This window comes from Hevea brasiliensis, chromosome 13 (assembly GCF_030052815.1).
Source record: "Hevea brasiliensis isolate MT/VB/25A 57/8 chromosome 13, ASM3005281v1, whole genome shotgun sequence".
NCBI classification, from domain to species: domain Eukaryota; kingdom Viridiplantae; phylum Streptophyta; class Magnoliopsida; order Malpighiales; family Euphorbiaceae; genus Hevea; species Hevea brasiliensis.
In genome coordinates, this window is record NC_079505.1 from 74,965,981 (window position 1) to 74,989,429 (window position 23,449).

The 23,449-nt window shown below is 34.9% G+C and overlaps 1 pseudogene; it reads right to left on the minus strand.

Moving 5' to 3' along the window:
- LOC110655766 (berberine bridge enzyme-like 7) overlaps window positions 1–23,449 on the minus strand; it is a 43,216-nt pseudogene continuing 19,767 nt past the window's right edge.

Below are 23,449 nucleotides of genomic sequence, written 5' to 3' on the forward strand. Positions count from 1 at the left end.
TTAAGTATGATTAGCATATCGAGGTGGAATACTTTGTTCATGATTGAAGAAATTATCAGGATCAACTCTGGCTTTCACCTCTGTCAACCTGAAGAGGTTGTTCTTGAAATACTTGAGCCCATAAACTTTAGATGTCTTAAAGTCTGTATGGTTGCTTGGATTGCTACCAATATCAAGATCTCTATAGTTGAGAAAAGCCTCTTTTGGTTCCTTGGTCATGGTCATGTGCGGAGCCGTTGCATCATACATTTCTCTTAACAAATTTACCTGCTTTTCTGTATCAATCCCATCTTTTTCTTTCCAATTCGTAGAATATTGAATCAAGAATCTGTATCCAGCTCTATGAGGGAATGGACTGTTAGTTTCTGCAAGTTCACTTATTCTTCCTCCATAACATCCGCCCCACTTTAAGTATCGACTTCCAAATTGCCTCTAGACCAGACTTTGGAATCACATCTTTCACATAATCAGACTTAGCTTTGGAAAGGAATAGTGTTGTGTTAGGTCTCTGGAGCAGAACATCAATGGGTGTTCCTTTGGGAAACTCTCCCCAGAAAAGTGTTGATTTTATCCAGCTTACTTCTTCGCAATCCTTTCGCTGCAAGCGCAGTTCAGGAAAGCTCTTTTTTACCAATGGAAGAAGTCTGTCAGTTTTTCCAAGAAACATGCCGATGAAAAGTACTTGAATCGTCTTCTCACACTTGCGTGTACCGTCCGCAATTGTTGGCATTGCTCTTATGAAAAGATCATTGTCTAGCTCAGAAGCAACTTCCTGCCACCGATAAACGATGTCAGTTGCTCCTTGTTCTAAGGTCCTGCCCACCCTGAATACGGTGACTTTTTCAGGAATTCTAACCAATTTGATCCTCCAAGAAAGAATGACCCCAAAGCTTGCCCCGCCACCACCTCTAAGTGCCCAAAATAGATCTTCTCCCATGGTTCGTCTGTCGAGAATTCTACCATTGGCATCAACTATTTGTGCATCATCGATATTGTCCACAGAGAGACCAAATTTTCTCATCAAGTTCCCATATCCTCCTCCACTAAAGTGACCTCCAGTGCCTAGAGTAGGGCAGATCCCAGTAGGAAAAGCATGGATGCTGCTTTGGTTGGCAATCTGGTAGTAAAGTTCACCAACAGTTGCTCCTGCTTCAACCCATGCAGCTTCTGGTAAGGCTGAACAAAAATTTTGCGAAAATTGAACATGTCAAGGATGATAAATGGCACTTTTGATGTGTAGGAAAGACCCTCGAAATCATGGCCACCACTCCGAATCCTGATCTGCAAGCCATGAGACTTGGCACAAATAACAGTTGCTTGGACATGGGATTCATGTGTGGCGGCTATAAGAGCAAGAGGTTTTGGGGTTTTTTACCAATGCCGTGTAATAAAAAAAAATTACTAAGAAACAGTGGATTTTAATTTAATTATAAAAAATAAGTGGATTATACTGAAGTAAAATATATGAGAATGAAACGCTAATCATAATAGCATATTAAGATCCGGATGTTATTATAAATATCGTATAAAATTTAAACAAAATAAAGAAAACAGGACGCTCAGTTTTCATTTTAATTTTTTAATGATTTTATTTTATATTTTAAATAAAATATAAATATTATTTTAATAAATAATATTATAATAATTAATATTATATATATAGTAATATTTTTATTATAAAAAATTATTTTTTAATTTAAAATTAAATTAAATTTGAATTAAATAAAAAATTAAAATATAAAATATTATTAAAATAAAATAATTAAAAATTAAAAGAAAAGTTGAAAATAACGGTACAACTTTTGATTTAATTATTTTATTTTATATTTTAAATAAAATATAAATATTATTTTAATAAAATTATTATAATAATTAATATTATATATTATAATATTTTTATTATAAAAAATTATTTTTTAATTTATAATTAAATAAAAAATTATTATAATATTTTTATCAAAATAATATTTATATTTTATTTAAAATATAAAATAAAATAATTAAAAAATTAAAAAAAAAATTCAACACTATTATAAGTATGATTTTTTTTTAATTATTTTATTTTAATAATATTTTATATTTTAATTTTTTTATTTAATTCCACTCAAATAGCATCCGGACCTCAAATAGAATCCCGTTTCCATATATTCCACTTCAGTATAATTCACTATTTTTTTTATAATTAAATTCAAACTTACTCTTTTTTTTTTATATATTTTTTTTATTACACCGCATTGCTAAAAACCCGAGGCTTTGGGGTTGCAGGGGTCAGAAATCTCAGGTTTTTCACATAGGCTTCCAAGGTGGATTGAAAAGAGGGATCAGAAGGCTTATGTATGGCTTTAGCTATTGGACTAGAGGAATTAACATGAGTGGGAAGGCACTGGAGAAAGCTTTCCAAGGTTGAATCATCACAAGCTGCCAAAAAAACTGAAATAATAAAAATGATAAAACATATTGAAACCTTCATATTTGAGGGAGATGATTATTTTCTTCCTGCTTACGCTTCTTCTTTTAACTTGTATTTGTAGGCAAGGAGCAACCCAAATCTGTTTTGCTCAGTTGCTGATATTCAATTGTATGTACGGCATTTATGATATTGGCTGCCTGTTGGATTCTTATCAGGACCAGCCGCTTGTTTTGTTTCTTTACTGCCATTTTAGGGCCATTTCATATAATATGCTGACATAGCATGTTATATCTATACTAAGTACATAGAGTATTCTATTGTTATTCTTTTCACTTAGCATTTTATATTTTAAGTGGGGTGTATCAGAGTAGATTATTGATCAAATTTAGTTGAATACATGCTAAATTTTTCCCATTTTATAATAAAAACTAGTAATGCGCATGTTATATATGGATAATTTATATTTTATTTTTATATTTTTTAATTTAATTTTTAATTATATTTTAAATAAGGTAAATTATTACTATTAAATTAATTTTAAATTAAAATTTATCTCTTATTTAATTTAATTTAATAAATTTTTACTTATTATAATAAATTTTTACTTATTAAATTAAAATAATTTTATGTAGACTATACATTTTATCTCTCAAATTTTTTAATAAAGATTTCATAATAAAAATAATAGAAAATATAATAATATAATAAAATTATTTATTGAAGATATGAAATAATTTAATATTAATTAAATTATATGATAGTTGATTATAATATTATAAATTAATAGTTAATTTTTTTTAAACTAATGGTCGTCAATGACCTTTTATTATTATTATTATTATTATTATTATTATTATTATTATTATTTATTTTAAACTATTATCATTATTATTATTATGAAGGATAACATGTGATAAATAATATTTTTGAATAAATAAATTTATAAAAAAATAATATAAATAATTTTTAAATATTATATTTAATTATAAAATATCTTAATTTTTAAAAAATAAATTTTAAAGAAAATAAAAATCTAAATAATAAATATTAAGGCAGTATTGTAAATAATAACGATAATTAAAAGAGAAATAAAAATAATAATAATTAGTATAAAATAAAACACACAGGTTTTTTTAGAAAAATGTCATCTCTTTGAAAATACCACTCCACTTTATATATATATATATATATATATATATATTATACTTATAAGAAAGAAAAAAACAGATTACAGGGCATTTATGATAGTATTTTTCTTGATATGTTTCTTGGATTCATGCCTAGTATATACAATGCCCTGTCATTAATACAGTAAGCAAGCATACTATATAGAGAGAGTTAAAGAAAGTTTTGCCAATAATACTATCGTCCTGTTTAAAGAAAGTTTTGCTAATAATACTGTAACACCCCTAATTTTTAAATTTATTATTTTTGGATAAATATTGATATTTTATTTTATTTGAATTTTAGGAAATTATTTAAAATTTTTCGGATTTTAGAAATCAGGTTCGATTTTTCCGAAAACAAAAACTTTGATGATTTTTAAAAATTAATTTAAAGACCAAGTGGCAAAACTAAAAATATATTTAGAGTCTACGAATTTTTCTGAGTTTTCTAGAATTTTTTCGGAATTTTTGGGCCTCATTTTCGGTCTCAATGCAGAGTAAAAATTTAAAATTTTGTATCCTGAATTGAACCGGTCAAATCGAACCGGACCGGATCGGACCAGCCGAATCGGGCCGGCTCCTTTTTCTTTTTCTTCTTCTCCTCTTCCCGCACGCGTTCTCCTCCCTCTCTCTCTCTCTCTCTCTCTCTCTCTCTCTCCCGTTTTCTCTCTCCTCTCACCTCTCCTCGCCGGCCAGCCACCTCCCCAGCCTCCCCACCTCGCCGGCGCGCCTCCCCACCTCGCCGGCGCGCCTCCCCAGCTCGCTGGCTGCCACCTGAAACACAAGGAAATATCGCGCGAAGTGACGCGACGCGCAGCACGCCGCCTAGTCTTCCCAGCCGAAATTTGGCCTATCAGGCCACCATTTGGGCCGAGTCTTGTGTCTAAACCTATCTACACCTCGAGAGCTTTCCATAGACACCAAGAACACCAAAATCCATCGAGTAGTTTGTCCAATTTTTGTCCGGGAAGTTTTAGCCTATTTTGACTTTTGGGCTAGATTTCTCGCAAACCGTGAACCCCACAAGAAAACCAAGAGTACTAGAACGCTCCACTCGTCGAGAGCTTAGCAGCAATATAAATTTCAAAATTTTCTGACACCATTTTTCGGTGGGTCCCACGGAACTTCGCAGTGTTTTTCCGAGCATTACATGAGCTTAGAAAATTCCATAAAATTTATGTACTAACCCCCGTGTTGTGGGCTTCGTGTAGGTATCTTCAATTAGCAGAAATTTGACAGTTATCCAGGTCCGTGAATTTCCGGCCAGACAGACCGGCTATCGAAAAAGTCTCCGAATTGGATCGAGGTTTTGGCTACCCCACCATTATCAGACGTCCCGAGCGCGTCCCGGAGTCAGAATCGACATAGATAAACCCGAAATTTACTTTTTCGTAATTTTCTAGTGCTTAAATGGGATTAAAAATTCATAAAATATTCGTGGTAGCTCAGAAAATTATGATTTTTTTTGCAATAGCCTAGTAATATTGCTAAGGACCGCAGGGCAAAGTTTTAGAATTTTTAGAGCTTATTTGTGAATATAGAAGTGCGTCTTGAGCCCTTTTGTAGGTTGGGTAGGTCCTAGGTATAGGGGAGACTCTGCCGGATTTTCGGCACGACTTAGGACGTATTTGGTCTTTTCTTAGTTTGTATTGAGTCAAATTTACTAAATAATTGTAATAAAATTGTCAGGTGAGCCGGGACAGTCTTCTTCCTTCGCCCAGCCGATACAGTGACCGCTGTCAAGTCTGTGAGTAAAATATTAATTTTAAGTGTAATTTCACTATTATTATATGTTCAAGCATGCCCATGCATCACTTATATGTATATATCTATGTAGTTAAACTCTAGGCACATTTTATGTTGCATTCACAACTGTTAAAGTGCCATGGATGTTTTTGTGGTAATTTGGAGCAGTGTGCGTGCGTTGGCGTGCGTGTGATGTGATGTGATGTTGGCTATGGATAGGACGGGTAGTCACGGCTTGAGATCTTTGCTGGGACCCGGTCCTTCGGGGTAGTCACAGCTTGAGTTCTTCGCTGGGGCCCCGATTTGGTTTATTAAGCGAAAGTCCGGCTTGAGTTCTTCGCTGGCACATGTTGGATTTAAGAGAGCTGTATAGGGGATCAGCTCCCATATCTTATGATTGATATTACTGGGTGTGTGAGTGCTCCAAATTACCTTTTTGCTTTTATGATGTGAAAATATTACTGATGTTGCATTTCACTCTACAGGGTACATTAGTTTCAGATAGTTATAGAGATTATGGTTAAAATTGATATTTTACTCTCTGAGTCGAACGCTCACTCCTGTTCAATATTTTTCCAGGCTACAGGAGGATATTTTTGAGGTTAACCTACTTTTCTCCCTCGCAAGTCGTTTATTAATTTTTGTATAAACCTGTTAACTCTAGAATTTCCGCATGTGTTAGAAATATTTATTTAAATTGGGTCTGTAATATAAATTGTAATTTTGAACCTGTAAACTTATTATTTTATGCATGTTGATGGACTGGATGAAGGAGCTGAGCTCCCATTTATTTTCATGTTGATATGAGTATGTGGAGGGTGAGCTGAGCTCCCCAATTGATTATATATTGTGTTTATAGGTCGGGTGAGTCAAAAACTCCCCGTTGAAAGATCCATTTTATGGCCGAACTCTGTCCGGTTGAATTCTTGAAATTGGGCCCAATGGGCCTTAGAGTTGGGTTAAGGAATAGTTAGGCTTACTACGGGCCTCGGGAGCTTTAGGCTGGCCCAGGTCCTAGTGCCGGTCCGGCCCATAGGTTGGGTCGTGACAAATACTATCGTCCTGTTTGAATTAAGGGAGATCAGGGGAAGATTAACAAAATAATTTTCGGATAATTAAGCCATAATACCGAAAAATTAAAAAGAAAATTATATTTCATTTATCAGGATGTGGCTTTTAGACATTTTAATTATGAAAATAATAGTACAGTATCACCTTTTTGAGAAAGTAAATTTAAGAAAATAAAATGATTTTAGGGATCTGATATTATATTATTTAATTATAAATGAAAGAAAACATAAATAAAAATTTTTTTAGAACTTGAAATTATTGTATTTGGTTAGTTTTAGAGCATTCTCTCAAGCTCTTACTTAAATATTAATCATTTCATTTTCTCGCCTAGTAGAATACATCTAATAGAATATATGTTAAAAATTGAACAAAAAATTAATTCGTTGAAATAATTAAATCACATAATATATTAAATCTTAAATTTTTAGTTCTTTTTACTTTAACCGAATTAATGAAATTAGAATTGGATGCATTTCAATAGTAGCCTATGAATTTCAATGATTGTAATAGAGTTGTCCTGAACTTAAAAATATAACATATAATTCCTTAAATTTTAAAATTTTACATGATTTTGTTACTCTAATAGACAGTTAATACAATTTAGAGTAACGGTAACAAAACAGTTATAATTTTTTTCACATATCAAATATGAAAGAATTTCAGCAATACAAAATAATGAAATGCTAGATGTATAACAACTGATTAGAAATACTTTACCTTCAAAAAATAACAGTAGTTCTATTTGTTATTGTCACTCTGAATTATCTTTATCAATTTATTATTTGTGCATTCCATTCCATTTATTGACATTAACAATCCCACATTTTCAACCTTAATTTCCTTTGTTTTAAAACACCAACTGTGGGCGGCCAGAAATTCCTATATCAACAAGGTTCACATTATGCGTAGAAGATTCATAAATTTTAAATAATATCTAAATTGTTAAGTATTTATTTCTTAATATAAAATGCTAAAAAATTTAAAAATTTTAGATTAAAAAACAATAATAATCATAACAATTCTTATAATATTTCTAGTTACTGCATGCATGCTTTTCTATGAACATTTAGCTTTCTCCTTCTTTTTATGATCATTCTATTATTCAAGTTAATTTTCTTTCATAAAAATTACAAAACAAGAATTTCCGAAATTTGTTTCAACATTTTAGATTATTTTTTTTAATTCAAATGCTATAGTTGATAAGCTTTCTTTGAAAATCAATTAATTTTGATGCTTTGTCTGATGTAATTCGGTAAAAAAAATATATTAGTAAAATATTTATTTATATTATAAATTTAGTTATTATATATATACATAACATATTAAAGTATAAAATTTTTTGCTACTTTAAAAAATTATAATAAATTTTATATATAATAAATAGAAGCAAATTTTATTATTATAATAATTATTTAAAGGAATAAAAATTATATATGTGACATCAAGGTATTGCATCAAATCCTTACATATAATTTACAAATTCAAAAGGAAAAAAATTAATATAAATCCTAGAAGGTTAGACTAGATAGCATAATAGTATAAGATTAAAACAATAAAAATCACTATTTACTTAAATTAAAAATTCATAGAAAATTAGAGATTAATAAAATAATAAATTAAATAAATAAGATAATAAATCTCATTTAATTTGAGATGGTATAACAGAAAACTATTTAGCTAATTTATTTTTAACTTTTAATAATAATTACTAATAAAATTTCAATTTATGAAATAAAATTTGAATAAATAATTTTTAATTACACTTTGGTACTCATTTATCAATAAGTAAATAAATCTAATGCTTTAAATTAAATTAAATTATAAATTCGTTAAAAAACAAAAAGAAAATTGAGAAATTAATTAAACAAAATTATATAAACTATATTACATTTATTTAAAATTTTTATAAATATTTGAAAGGCCACAACTCCTAATCCTTATTGTCTTTCTTCTATCGACTTTTATATATTTATTTAAGTTTTTTTTTTTCTCAGTGTTGGGCCAAGCCTTGGTCCCCTCCCTCCGCTCCTGGAGGCTGGAGCTTATAGCAAAAAAAATCTTACAGAGGAGAAATTATTTAGAGCTTTGGGTGCATTGTTTTTTTTTTTTTTTTTTTTTTATATCAAAACTTTGGGTGCATTGTTACTTGCATTATTATGAGTTTTTTTTTTTTTTAATTTTTGAAAGATAAAAGGATTTCATTAAGTATAAAGCAGTAAAAGAGCAATAGAAGTCCAAGGCCCAAGGCTTCATTATAGAAATGTACCCCTATATAACCCAAATCACCCAAAGCCTAAAAGATAAGAACGAACCCATAACCCATACAAGAAAACCCTAGAAATTTTGAGTGGATTTTTTTTTCTTTGAAAATGTACCTCACTGTATTAAACAAGGCCCACTGGGCAAATACAACATCATCTAATTACATAAAGCATAAAAGGAAATAGCTCAAAACCTCTCTCATATAGCAATCCAACCCAAACCCAGATTACCAACAACAACCCAACAAAACCACCCAAACCTGCAAACCATACTACCAACACGAATAAGAAATCGCCATAGCCACCACATAGCATCGCTGGACTTCCTATAGTTGGAGTTGGTATAGTAATATGAGTTGGTATAGTAATTCAGGGAGAAAATGATTAAAAGCAACACAAATTGCATTCGTCAATACTCAAGATCAAGAACACCCCATCGCCGTTGGACCATCAATATGGGAGAAGAAGATAGCAAAGGCCATGGCATCCTAACCATGGGAAAACTAGCAAAGAAATTGTTGAGAATCGGCTCTAACCCTCGATACGCCATCCTGGAAGCCTCCTCCCAAATTGATCACCTACCCTTTCAAATGAATTGAGACCATTGGCACCAAATAGAAATAGAGCCATGCAAACATGTTTTCCTCCACCATAAAACCACATCGTAGGACCACAAGAATCCCTCACCAAAACCACTCATCCTGTAACCAAAACCACAAACCTATACAAAGCCTCACCTATTGATGAGGAGGGCACCTATTGTTAGTAGTATGCCCTAAAGTATATCATTTTGTATGTATCTTGTATATATTTTATTAATAAAAGGTAATTTTACTTTTTCGTTTACATAATATATTTATGTGTAATAAAAAAGGTCCATTGATATTTTATTAGAAATTCTATTATTAAGTTGTTAAGAGTATGAGTGACAGTATTTCTAGCACAAAGTATCATAAATTAGTTCATAATCGAGGATACTTTCACATAGGACATGACTTATCCAGAAAGATTGTATTCATGTTTGTTCCCAAGGTATTTTTATAAGATATAAATAAGATGGAATGGTGAGTCTTATGCCATATAACAAACATGATAGGCACTTATACATGATAAGTAGGCTGAACTAGTGACGCATATGACAAGCATATGGAGTTTACTCTTGTCAATGCATTGTCATATATCATATCAGTGCATATAATCTTTAGACCTGAGATAACACAGTTATCTTGTATATAGGTGATTTGAGTTTGATACTGCTTTCATACTTGTACTGTGTATGGGTATATGGGCATGTGTTGGCTCCTACTAATTATATATGGAGATAGGTATTGATCAAGATGGAATCTGTTACCCTAAGTAAATAGGGATAAAATCCTATGTTCATTTAATTGTTCTTGATGTTTCAAGTTCATGGCCAAGATAGACAGATTTAGTCAGAAAAGAGTTTCTGACAAGAAAATCTAATTAATCAAGAACTGGAATTAAAAGAGAACATAATATTCATAGCAAATGGGGTTTGATATAAACCATGACTCCAGCTCGAATTGGAATTTTATAACAGAGAGATTCTAGTGCATGGTAACATATGATTAAAGGTTCATTTAAGGTATTCCTTATTACTGATTAGGTGGCCATGGCACCCTATGCTAGGTGTCAACCATGGTCTATGAGATGCCTAAAATGATTTAGAGAAATAATTCATGGTAAGAAAGAGTTCTGATGATATTAAGAGTTGATATCATATCTCATTGCTAATTAGTGATGAGCCTAGTGAGTCACATACATACACAAGTTAATGACCAAGTTAAATGTGATTTAATTGATTAATTAAAGAGTTTAATTGATTAATTAAATAGGTTTAGTTTGCAATAAGATTGTAAAGTCCCTAGCATGGCTTGAAACCAAATTTAGTTGTTGGATGTATAGTATAAGTTAAATTTATATTTAAAATGTTTAAATATGAATTTAATTGTGAGAAATTAATTAATAGATATTAATTAATTTAAATTTGATATAAATTGATTAGAAGAGAAGAAATAATGATTTTGGGTTGAGAACTCAAAATTACAACATAAGGGTAATTTGATCATTTCACATGGTGACATGTGGCACCATGAGATGGTGACACATGGCATCATATAAGTTTGTCATTTGTCTTCTTATTATGCAAGGTGATCAAAGTCAAGATTAAGTCTAGCTTTGACACTTGGCTTAATGTGATTAAGTCAATTAAAAATAAAATGCAATGTGGTGGTGACATGTGGCAAAGGGTTTAAGTGACTTAATGACCTAATTATAAAAAGGGAAAATAAAGAAGAATAAAATAGAACACTCTCTTGTCTAAAGGTGGCGGCACACCTCTCTTCATTCCCCTCTTCATCTTTTCTCATCAATTCAAAGAGAATTGCCCAAATTCTGTTGAATTAAAACTGTAAGAAATTGTTTCTAGTATCCTATACACACATACAACATCTCTAAAAGCAAAAACCCAAATGATAATTGGTTGGCAAGGCTTGAGAAGCTGATTTGGGGGTTGCCCATTGGTGATATTGGTGTGGACAAGCTAGAGGGACAACACTTAGGGTCCTAGGTGCTTCCTAAAGGTGCCAATTGCATCCATAGTGCATCAAAGAGGTTAGTGCTCAAACTCCTCTTTTAAACTAAGGTTTAATTGAATTAATTTGTTAATTCACAATCTTGAATGGCAAACATAGATCCTAATACATATTAAAAGTGTTTTAATATGCAATTGAGCATTGAAATTAATTAGGCATATAAGAGATGTGGCATGATGCATGTAACCCTAAAAGAAAAATTTTAAATTCAATGCTCCAATGAACTAATCACCATGCTTCTGCTCCTTCAATTGGTATCAGAGTCACCATATTTGCCATTAGGATTGAATATGAGATTTAATTGTCTGATTGGATCAAATTTGAATTGAGCTAAAGCTGTTCGGGTGCCATATGTGTGGCGGCATACATGTTGGAGTGGGGTGGTGGCATCATGAGAGTGAAGATGGGGTGCATGGTTTTGGGCCTAATTGTACAATTGTTGTATACTTTAAGGCCCATACTTAGGCCCATACCTAATTAAATTGTTTAATTAGGAATTTTAATCACACAATTAATTTCTGAAAATTATTTTTAAGGTATTAAATTTGGAAAGAGCTTCTAAATTTAAATTTGTTTGAATGAGATTCAAATCTAAATTTTTTGGTTGAATATGTGATATTCAATTTAATTTTTAGTATGTATATTTTATTTAATTGTTAAATTTTAATATGCATGATGGTTGATCATAGACAATAAAAGACCAATGTGATTGGATTTATTTCTTTTTTTTTTCTTTGGGTTGTAAAATATATATTTTTTTTTGTGGAATGTATTATAAATGTTGTAATAATTTGGGTTATAATTTCATTTATTTGAGGACTTTAAAATCCATATTCTTGTAAATTTACCTTGGTATGCCAAAGATTACAATGTAATTGGATTGCAAGAAGATCTAGGTGGTCAAGAGCATTGGTGGGACCAGTGGGAGGAAATCAAAATCAAGTGTTGGTTATGTACTCCTTCAGCAACTCTTGTAAAATGAATGAATAAAATACACCTAGGAATGCCCTGATTCAATTCTTGGTGGCTCAGAATTGAATACCTTAGAAAGTCCATGATCATACCATATTATTTGTTTATCTATGTATGCATGATATGTATGGGAATGTATGCAAGTATATGATATATGCATGCCAATTGGATAATGTGCAAAGTGAGATCATAATAGTAATTAAGCCAACCACTAAATTTTCCAAACAAATGATTAAGTTAAAAATGGTATAATTAAAGTAATTATATCATGAGCCCTCCATTGAGGCAATTATTTTAAGAAATTTTAAATACTTGCATGTGATGCATTTAATTTAAGAGATTTTCTTAAGAATAATTATTAAGCATGAGATGTTGTAAATATGTAAATAGTTGATGGCCAATAATGGATGTGCCTGAGGACATTAAAATTGTTTGCATATTTACTGGCTTAATAGGATCAACTTAACTAATGCAAAGATGAATCAATAATGGATGTGCCTGAGATTTTGAGCATTAGAGGCTAGATAAATGATTGAACCTCACATAAGATATGATGGGCAAGGAGTTGCTCACTTATAGTTTATTGTAATTCCAATAATGGATGTGCCTGAGGATGATCAATAAAACTATAAGAATTCAATCACCCACTAGAAATCCATCCAACTAGGATTTTCGTTTCCTACTTTGGAAGTGTAGGATTCGCCAAGTTAGTGGGAGGACCAATTTGATTAAAAGACCATGATCATTTTGGTTAATTACTTGATACATTTACTAATTAATCTAGTTATTTTCTGCAGTTAATTTTCTGATAATAATGAGTACACAACAACCACCACCATCCAACATCCTTGCGAGCATACTTGATCACAATAGGTTGACGGGACCTAATCTTTTTGATTGGCTAAGAAATTTAAAACTTGTCTTGAACCTAGGACGTATTGGATATGTTTTAGACTCAAAGGTTCCTGGTCCCTTACCTCCAGAGGCCACTCAAGAGGAATATGAAACTTTGGACAAGTGGAAAGAGCATGATATGAGAGCCAAATATTACATGCTTGCTTCTATGAGTAATGAGTTACAAAAGCAGTATGAAAATATGCAAAGTGCAAGTGAGATCCTCCTTCATCTACAAGAGTCGTATGGTGAGCATAGCAGGAATGCTAGGTATGAGATATCTAGGTAGCTATTTCGAATGAGGATGTCTGAGGGACAGAATGTTGGGGATCATATCCACAAGATGATTCGGCTTATAGAGCAGCTGGAACATCTTGACTTTAACATGGATTTCCAACTGCAGACATATTTGATCCTTCAGTCCCTACCTGAGTCATTTGGGAATTTTGTGACAAATTTCCATATGACTAAGCAGGAATACACCTTGGCTGGTTTACTTAACATGCTTGTTATTGCCCAAAAGAATATGCCAGCAATAAAGGAAAAGAGGTAGCTTTGATTGCATATTCTTCTGCTGGAAAGTCCAACAAGAAGAAGCACAATAAGAAAAAGAAACCTCAAATTCCAGGACCTTCCAAGAAGATAGCCAAACAGAAAGCGAAGACCAAAGCTGATGGAGGTAAAGGAAAGTCTTTCCACTGCCAGAAGAATGGGCACTGGAAAAGGAATTGCCTAGAGTATCTTACTTCTCTGAAGGACAAGAAGGACACACCTTCAGAAGGTATGTCTATATCTTGTTATTTAGATACTGATGATGCTCATAGTTCATCTATAGCTGGGGTTTTAGATACTGGTGCAAGTTCTCACATTTCTTATGATATACAGGAACTAGCAAACAGTAGCAGCTTACATGCTCGAGATGTTAGACTCCGGATTGGCGATGGCTCAACTTTTGAAGCTTTAGCCATAGGATCTAAATCTTTTTACATGTGTGGACATGTTTTGTGTTTAAATAATATTTTGTATGTACCTGATGCATTTAAGAACATTATTTCTATATCTATTTTGACTAGAAATGGTTATGAATTTCAGTTCACAAATGATGTTTGCAATATTTATTTTGGAAATAAATATGTTGGCTCGGGTTATATGCATGATGGTCTTTATTATTTGGATAATAATGATAAACACAAATTGAATGCAAGCAATCTAAATGAATGTAATGCCATTATGAAAATCAAATCTAGTTTAAAACATCTTTGGCCCTTAAGATTAGGTCATGTTGCAGAAGATAGGATTGCAAAGCTGGAGAAAATGGAGATTTTATCCTCATTAGGTTCTGAACCTAATCCAACTTGTGAATCCTGCTTTCAGGGCAAAATGACTAGATCACCCTTTGTTGGACAAGGACTAAGAGCTGAAAATATTTTGGAGCTAATACATAGTGATGTATATGGTCCATTTAAGGAAATGGCTAGAGGCGGTTTTCATTACTTTATTACCTTTACTGATGATAAATCAAAGTTTGGGTATTTGTATTTGATGAAATACAAACATGAATCCTTTGAAAAGTTCAAAGAATTTAAATCTGAAGTAGAAAATCAAACAGAAAAAAGTATTAAAACTCTTCGATTAGATTGTGGAGGTGAATACTTAAGTACTAAATTTAATGAAGACTTGAAAGAGCATGGCATTGTTTCCTAGCTGACTCCTCTAGGAACGCCACAGCTGAATGGTGTATCTGAAAGGAGAAATCGTACCCTATTAGATATGGTACGTAGTATGATGAGCTATACTAATATGCCAATCTTCTTTTGGGGATTTGCATTAGAATCAGCTTTGCATATTCTGAATAGGATTCCATCAAAATCAGTATCTTCCACACCTTATGAGATATGGCATGGAAGAAAACCAAGTCTCAAGTATGTTAAGATTTGGGGTTGTCCAGCTTATATCAAAAAGTTGAACCCTGATAAATTAGAAACTAGATCAGAAAAAGGTCGATTTGTTGGATATCCAAAAGAAAGTTTTGGATATTATTTTTATTTGCCTACATCACAAAAGGTTGTGGTAAGCAGAGATGCCATATTTCTTGAACAACAGTTTATTCAAGAAGGTGGCAAAGGAAAGCAAATAGAGTTAGAATTGGATAATTCTGACCGACCAACAAATCAAATGGATATAGATTCATCTAGTCAACCTACACCTATTGATGAAACATCTATAGTAATTCCTCGCAGATCAACCAGGATATCTCACCCACCAGTGAGATATGGTTTTCTTCATGAAGATGAACAAGAGTTGTTTACTCATGAAGAAGTAGATCATGGAGATAATCCACTTACCTATGAAGAAGCTATATCAGATATAGACTCTTCAAAAATGGATTGAAGCTATGAAATTCAAAATTGATTCCATGTATAAGAATCAAGTTTGGGATTTTGTTGACCCACTTGAAGGTATTGTACCTATAGGGAAAAAATGGATTTTTAAGAAGAAAATTGGTTCTGATGGAAAGGTAGAGACCTATAAAGTAAGGCTAGTAGCGAAAGGGTTTCACTAAAGGCAAGGAATTGACTATGAGGAGACTTTCTTGCCTGTTGCCATGCTTAAATCAGTTAGGACTCTATTAGTAATAGCTGCATACTATGATTATGAGATTTGGTAGATGGATGTCAAAACATCTTTTCTCAATGGATACATTGAAGAAAACATTTTCATGGAACAACCTAGGGGTTTTGAATCCCAAGATGGTTCCAAGGTATGCAAGCTAAAGCGATCCATTTATGAGTTGAAACAAGCTTCGAGGAGTTGGAACATCCATTTTGATGAAGCCATTAAATCATTTGGCTTTATAAAAAATGTAGATGAACCATGTGTATATAAGAAGGTTGGTGATAGTGCTATCACTTTCCTTGTCTTGACATTCTGTTAATAGGTAATGACATAGGTATGTTGACAACTGTCAAGGTATGATTGTCAAATACATTCTCCATGAAAGACTTAGGGGAGGTAACCTATATTCTTGAAATTCGCATCTATAGAGATAGAGCAAAAAGAATAATTGGTTTATCCCAAAGTCTATACTTGGAAAAGGTATTAAAGAGGTTTAACATGCTTGATTACAAGAGAGGATTGTTACCAATGAGACATGGTATACATCTTTCTAAAGAGATGTCTCCAAAGACACCTGAAGAAAGAGATAAAATGGCTAGAATTCCATATGCTTCGGCTATTGGAAGTTTGATGTATGCAATGATGTGTACTAGGCCGGACATCGCACATGCTGTTAGTTTGACTAGCAAGTTTCAATCTAATCCAGGTTTGGAACACTGGATAGCTGTCAAGAATATCCTTAAGTACTTGAGAAGAACTAAGGATTTATTCTTGATTTATGAAGGTGGTTACTTGCAATTGGATGGTTATACTGATTCTAATTTCCAATCAAATATCGATGATAGAAAGTCTATCTCTAGGTTTATGTTCATTTGTAATGGAGGTGTAGTTAGTTGGAAGAGTTTCAAACAGAGTACAACTGCTGATTCCACTACAAAGGCCGAGTATATTGCTGCATCAGATGCTGCAAAAGAGGCTATTTGGATAAAGAAGTTCGTGACAGAACTCCGGTCTCACCAGAAATCCAAACACATAGAAAGGCACTACCATATTATTAGAAAAATAGTTGGGCGAGGAGATGTAGCCATGCAGAAAATAGCATCAGCTGAAAATCTAGCTGATCCATTCACTAAGGCTATGTCACAAGCTTAGTTAGACCGACATCTTGAGAAGATGGTCTGTGACACCCCTTACCCATCTACAGTGTAGCTGAGCAAGATATGCCACACAGTATACTGGAACACCATAACTTATCCCATTGATATTTATCCATTCTTAATTTAATTATTTATAGTTATTAAGTGAAATTTATGAAATTGATCTCATTAAGATCATTTATTGAAATTATAAATTAATTTGCGATTCCGAAAATTTTATAGAAAATCTGGCAGAGTACCGACTAAAAATGGAGAAAAAAGTTCTTCGGAACCTGTAGAAAACACTTCCAACAGTTGTTCAAATCACAACTCCAATTATCACATCAATTTTCAACAATTTCTCAATAATTCCTCCATTTGTCATTCATTTATTTCACATTATCATCATGCTCAAATCATAAATAAATACTCATATGTTATTTATAAACACAAGGTTATAAATACTTACATTAATATAAAATTATATTACATAGGTTTCAAATATACATAATAAAATAAGAGGTATGTGAATATCCTCTTCCATTTCAAGAACCACAAAATCCATAGGAATAAAAAATTTTCCAACCTCCAATGGCACATTCTCCAAAATTCCCACTGGATATTTGATATATCTATCAGCTAGTTGCAAAGAAATGGTGGTGGGCTTCAAATCTCCTACCTTCAACTTTTCACAAATGGAGAGTGGCATCAAGCTTACACTAGCTCCAAGATCACACAATGCCTTTTCAATACTAGTATCCCTAATGTGACAAGGAATAGAGAAACTTCCTGGATCCTTCAATTTTGGTGGAAGTTTATTCTGTAAGAGAGCACTACACTCCTCTGTTAATGCCACAGTTTCATAATCTTCTAATCTCCTCTTGTTTGACAAAATTTCTTTCAGGAATTTAGCATATGAGGGCATTTGAGAAATTGCATCTGTAAATGGAATGTTGATGTATAACTTCTTCAAAACTTCCAAAAATTTCCCGAACTGCTTATCTAGCTTTGCTTTCTGAAACCTCTGAGGATATGGCAATGGTGGCTTGTATGGTGGTGGAGGCACATACTTTTCCTCTTCTTCTTTTTCAATTTCCTTCTTCTTGTTTGCTTCCTCATTAACTTCATCATGATTCAGAATAGATTCATTTTTGTCTTCATCTTCTTTCTTCTTTTCCTCTTCTACCTTATCTTTCTCTTTTTCTCCCAAAATTTTCCCACTCCTTAGGATCACTGCCTTGCATTGTTCTCTAGGATTCTCTAGTTGACTTGGAAGTTTTTGTAACACCCCTCACCCGTCTTCAGTGTAGCCGAGCAAGGCGTGCTACATGGCGTGCCGGAGCACCTGATCTTATCTGATTTCATTACAGTTCTTGATTTATTTATTCAAAAACTTTATTTAAGGTTTAGGCTATTTTTACTTTTATCAAAATGTAACTAATTTGGAAATTTCAAAAATTTTAAAGATAATCCGACAAAGTATCGGCTGTAATTTGGACTAACAGTTCTTCTGAACCTGCCAAAGATAATTCACAACATATTTAAATTCATAGCTCAATTTATCTCTATAATATCTCATCAGTTTCTCAAAATTTCTTAAACTCAATCTCATTCAGAATCATTATGATTAGATATGTAATGGCCCGGCCCACTAGTGATATTGTCCGCTCTGAGCCGAAGCCCTCACGGCTTTAAAACGCGTCACTAGGGGTTACGAACCACCAACTTATAAACCCAGCTGTCGCAAGGGATTTTGCGGTTGCTTGGACGATCACTCACCGAAGTGGAAAAGAGTGAGGAGTCTCCACTTTAGTTTTGAGGGAAACTAAAGAAAACCATTTGGGAAGATAAATTAAAAAATGAAACCATTTCAAGACAGAGATTCTAGGTTCGGGGTCTGTAAACGGGTGGGGAAGGTGTTAGGCACCCCACCTCGTCCCTTAATAAGGGTAAGTAGATTTAACTTTGCATTAGTTAGGAGGGCTTGAACGGACATGTTAATCCTTTTGTCAAAAGGAAATTTTTAATTTTTCACTAAATTGGATCACCCAGATACATAAGTAAATGAGACAACCTTAGTGAGTTACTGTTGTATGTTAATTTTATTTTAAAGAAACATCTTATTAAAATTTAATTTAAGAATTGGATAAGAACCTTTTTTCGAACTCTTTAATATTTATTAAAATTTGAGTTGAGACCGGATAAGAACTCTCCTCCGATCTCTATTTGATATTTATTAAAATTTTGAGTTGAGATAGGATAAGAACTCTCCTCTGATCTTTATTTAATATTTATTAAAATTTTGAGTTGAGACCGGATAAGAACTCTCCTCCGATCTCTATTTAATGTTTATTAGAATTTTGAGTTGAGACCGGATAAGAACTCTCCTCTGATCTCTATTTAATGTTTATTAAAATTTCGAGTTGAGACCGGATAAGAACTCTCCTCCAATCTCCTTTAGATTAACAGGAGCCTGAAAGGGACTTTTCCAATCTCCCGAATTTTAATTTCAGCTACATGTTACAAGAGCCTAAAGCTAAGGATTCTGGCATTCAAAGGTGCTGGGGATAAGGCTTCTAGATTCCTTGTGACTAAACGGGGAATACTAGACTGGATTTGCCGACCTTCCATGTAGTCATCTTACCAATACCTATTAATGTCCGATCTATTCTGTTCCATTTATTTTGGTTTTATTCCACTTTATGGCATCTTGCCGAATTGCCGTTTACGTCAGCCTAATAGTTTGGCTATTTTCCTGACATGTCATTCAGACTCTCTTTTTTTTTAAAAGAGACCCTTAAGTTGCAGTTACCCACGTTTTACCCAACCACTCACACGCCGCTAGGAGCTAGAAAACTTGCATTCAGAAATGACGAAGATTAATAAAATGATAGACTAATCACTAAGGAGATAACTCGAGATTAACATTCTTTGGGGTCCTTTTGCACAAAATGAACTTGGAGAAAATCGCATACGTAAGAAGAGCAAAGTAAGTGCGAAAAGTAAACGTAAACACTTAATAAAACAGCAATATGAGCTCTTACCTGTAAGGAGCCAAATCTATTGAAATAACTACAGGGTGGCAAATAGTGATAAGATGGCGGACTGATTAGCCTGAGGGCTGAAGTTCGTCGTGAACTGAAGGGTGCTTAGCTAAAATGCAATCAGATTAAGATAAAAAAAAAACCGAGTGGAGTGAAGTTGAGCTTGGACAACGGGAATGAAAACAGAGATGATAAAGGGCTGAAAGTGAGAGTATGACCAGATACTGAACAAACTGAAAATGTAGAGTTCCAGTATTCAGAATCCTTTTCAAGAAAACACTTCAGAAAACTAGTTTCAAAAGTCTTTCTAATCAACACTTCTAAGTAGCAGAGTAACAAACTGAATGAAGTTTCAGAGTTCTTCCGCTATAATAACTACCCTTTTTTTTTTGCCCGTCCCTTGAACAGTTTTTCATGCAGGTATTTATAGGAATCGGGTGCTCCCCGTGAAGGGTCAGGATTTATTTTGAGGGAGATGGAGGGTCAAGATTTCGAAGGACATGATCGGATGTTCAGGAATTAAAGAGAATCAAAATGAATGGCTGAGATCACTCTTCAGAATATTTGTCCTTTTCTTCTTTCAATCTGACGGTCCCAAATCTTCTTGTCCGGAACGATCTGAGGGCTAAGAGCGAAAGACGCTGGTCTTGTCGTCTTCTCTCTTGATCCAAGGGTTCCGGGTTCGTCCTTACAAGTGAGATCAACGGTGGAGATTGGGATGTACAGGACTATCATGACATACCCTGGCACCTGTCAAGATTAAGGCGATTCTTAGGCGTGCGGTGGAGATCTCGTCTGCCACGCTTTAACTACCTCGGCTCTGATTCTGACGACGGTTACTTGGGATTTGTCTTATTGTTTTTGTCTTCCGATCCCTCCTACGCTCCTATTCCGATCTCTCATGCTGATCTCCTATCTTCCGATTTATTATTCCGATCTTTCTCTTTCTCAGGTCCGGTCCGGTCAAAGCATTAATTTCCCCTCGATTCCCGAAGCGTCCGCTTCGTTTTCTGCTCAGCAATAAATGCCCGATTTTTCCCCTATATATACCCCTGACGAAAGAGACTTCCCTTCACCCGATTTTCCTCTCTTCCTCCTTACTTTCCAGTTCTAGCTGCTCCGGCGGTCGTTCCGGCCATGATTGTTGTTTTTGATCCCTTTCCGATGAACTTCTTTACCCACCGGCTGAAAATTTACGATCCTGGTGATCGAATAATCGTGAAAACCTTAACTGATGATGGTGAGAGAACTGAATCAATTGACCGATCTGGATTGCGGACCTCGATCGTGCCGATGGCGAACCGATTTCGGCTGAGCAAATTGCTAATGTTCGGCCGACCCCTGGCAATCGCTCTTCCGAGCTTATTTGGCTTCTCACCACATTGGGTGTTCCGACAGCGGTTTCCCTCCACATTGGGTGTTCCGACAGCGGGTTAAGCTCCGGTCGGCGACACCCTGTGGATCAGTCACAATGTTGACTATTGACATGGGCCTCTTTAGATAGGATGTTCCGCTGGTCTTTAGAGATCGGCCTTTTGATGTAATCAGATATAATCCGATCTTGAGATCGCCCAAATGATGTAATCTGACTTTTGGAAATGTATTCCAATCTCTTGAGATCGCCCAAATGATGTAATCCGATCTTTTGGAAATAAAGATTTTATTTTGTCAATTATTATCTTATTAATTATTTTTCGAGCTCTAATATAATTATCCGATCTGATTCTTTACCTGAATGACACTTATCCGATCTGTAGTTCGAAACATTTGGATCCGCCGCTCTATAATTAACCGATCTCTTTATGGAATCTTGGGAATATTCGTGAGACGTGTTAGAACAGCTGGCGAGTCCCGCTATCCGATGCGCTGCCTGGAACCTCGTGAGCATTAAATGCTCGGACGAGTATAAATAGGGGTGGGGGGTTAGTCATTCGCTCCTGTATGTCATTTTCAACCTCTTGCTCACAACTTCAAAGTTCTCTCATTTTCTCAAGTTCTTCCGACGCCGATCAGACTCCGGTAAGGGCTTTGATCTTCTTTTTAGTTTAAGTTCTTTATTTCTTTTGAAAATGAGCGGTGCCGAAGGTCAGAGAGCGGCGAGCCCTCCTTCCATTCAGTTCTCGTGGTCGTCTGACGAAGAAGAGGTGGTCGGGCCAAGCGCACAACCAGAACCTCCTAGGGTCTCCGTTCCAGCTCGGGGGCGGATCGCACCATCAAGGCATGCACCTTCTTCAGGGAGGGAGAATCTTCCTATGGACGAGCTGCCATCGATCTTGCGAGAATCCGATCTGCAATCGTTTAGCCAGGAGTACAATATTCGTCCTGATTCGTATGAACTCATCCAGTGTCACGGCTATCACCGAGCCGATTACTTCTTTGAAGAGAATGATAGGGTTATGGTATACGAGGAACAGTTAAAGGCCGGTCTGCGGTTCCCTCTAGACGATTTCTTCAAGGAGGTCTTGAAATTTCACCGAGTATGTATTGCTTAAGTTCACCCCAACTCCTGGCGGATCTTAGTAGCTTTCCGAGGCCTGTGCCGAGCTAAGGGAATCAATCCTACTGCTAAGGTGTTCATTTGAACTGCAGGCTAACTTCGTAGAAAGGATGACGAACACTGGTTCTTTCAGGCGAAGCCTCATTGTGGGCTCTTTACCGATCTGCCCTCCTCCCTTAAGAACTGGAAGAACCGTTTCTTCATTCTGAGGAGCAAAGATCCGAGCTGCTTTGAGGACTTCCCCCGTAGCTGGTGGCACCAGGGACCCTTGATTCCGAAGCGCATCACCCTGAACAAGGAAGAAGACCTAATAGTGATGGAACTAAAGAGTCAGGCGGCCACTCAAAAGTTCTCCTGTTTAAATGCGATGACTGCCGAGCTGCACCATTGGACCATACAGCTGATCACTGGCCAAGATCGCGAACTCCCGCTCTCTGACCTCGGCATTGGTAATTTCTACATCTCAGATCTCAGGACCTTAGCGATCTCACTGACCTCTTCTTTGTGCAGGTATGGCGGGTGGTGAGGGTTCCAGAAAGCGGAAGAAGGAAAAGGAGATTTACCGGAAAGTAAAAGAGATGAAGCGTTCGGCACGACTTCAAACACCCGGTCATGAACCTGGGGAGATACAAGGGGACCCGCCTCGACCTTCAGGACCGCCGATCACAGAAGCTGTCCGATCTCCTCCTCAACGAGAAGAGCAGCCTCCACCTCCTTCAGTTGCTCCAAGCACAGAAAGGGGTCCTTCTCAATCTTCTGGGAGGGCCTCTTCTCGTGGCGCTCAAACGCTGATCGACTCCCTGAAGAATAACCGGACTGTTCGGGAGAACCCCGGTTTTGCCAAAGTCTTGGGGTCTTCCATCTGTCTCCGAGAGGATCGGGACAGGCTATCCCCGGACAGCCTCGATGACATCTTGACTCGATCCATGAGCCTGAACGTGGAGTGCCTGGTGAACCAGACCATAGTTCGGGAAAAGGCTCATCGCCTGGGTAAGGAAGTCGAGAAGAAGAGTCAGGAAGT